The following is a 717-nucleotide window of genomic DNA, read 5'->3' as shown; positions in this document are numbered from 1 at the left end:
TATTTGTGCATGTATTTATTTATTATTTTTTCAATTCTTTGTTATGGGAAGCGTGGCATAGGCCCCCTCTCTCCCTCCACCTTGCCCTCGCCCAGCCTGCCCCCTGCACCCCTCCTCCAGGCCCCCCCGCCTCTAGGTTTTGTCCCATACAAATTTGTGTCGTTTTTTTTCAAGATGAGAGAGCGAGCTCACATGCATTAGAAAAAAAAATAATAAAACTAAATGAGACCTCCAGCCAGCACACGGATTTCTCGCGTCATGGGGGCCTGGGGCCGAAATCAGGCAAAATGTATTTCTGGACCACAGTTCATTTTTTTTAAAGTTTAAATTTTTTATTTTTCGAGGTTGCTTTCGCCGTACGTTTCCTGAGTCCTACCGATATTGCGTTTCGATTTCCTTTTCACTAGCCTGGTTAGTAAACAGATAGCCAAGTCCGCCTGCTTTCTGTGATTTCAAAGATCTCAGATGTCACCTGGGGCCCCTTTTTATATAAAAAAAAAAACAAAAAAAAAACTAGAGGCCCGGTGCATGAAATTCGTGCACCCGGGGGCGTTCCCTCAGCCCAGCCTGCACCCTTTCCCAGTCCAGCAGCCCTTGGGGGACGTCCGACTGACGGCTTAGGCCCGCTCCCCCTGGCCTGACACCGAGCCGGGCTCAGGGCTTGTGGCTGAGCGGTGCTCCCCCTGTGGGAGCGCCCAGACCACCAGGGGGCAGCTC

The sequence above is a fragment of the Myotis davidii genome, unplaced genomic scaffold, assembly GCF_000327345.1.
Source record: "Myotis davidii unplaced genomic scaffold, ASM32734v1 scaffold1277, whole genome shotgun sequence".
Lineage (NCBI taxonomy): Eukaryota > Metazoa > Chordata > Mammalia > Chiroptera > Vespertilionidae > Myotis > Myotis davidii.
The sequence above is the reverse complement of the archived record's forward strand: the minus strand, read 5'-3'. Positions refer to the sequence as shown.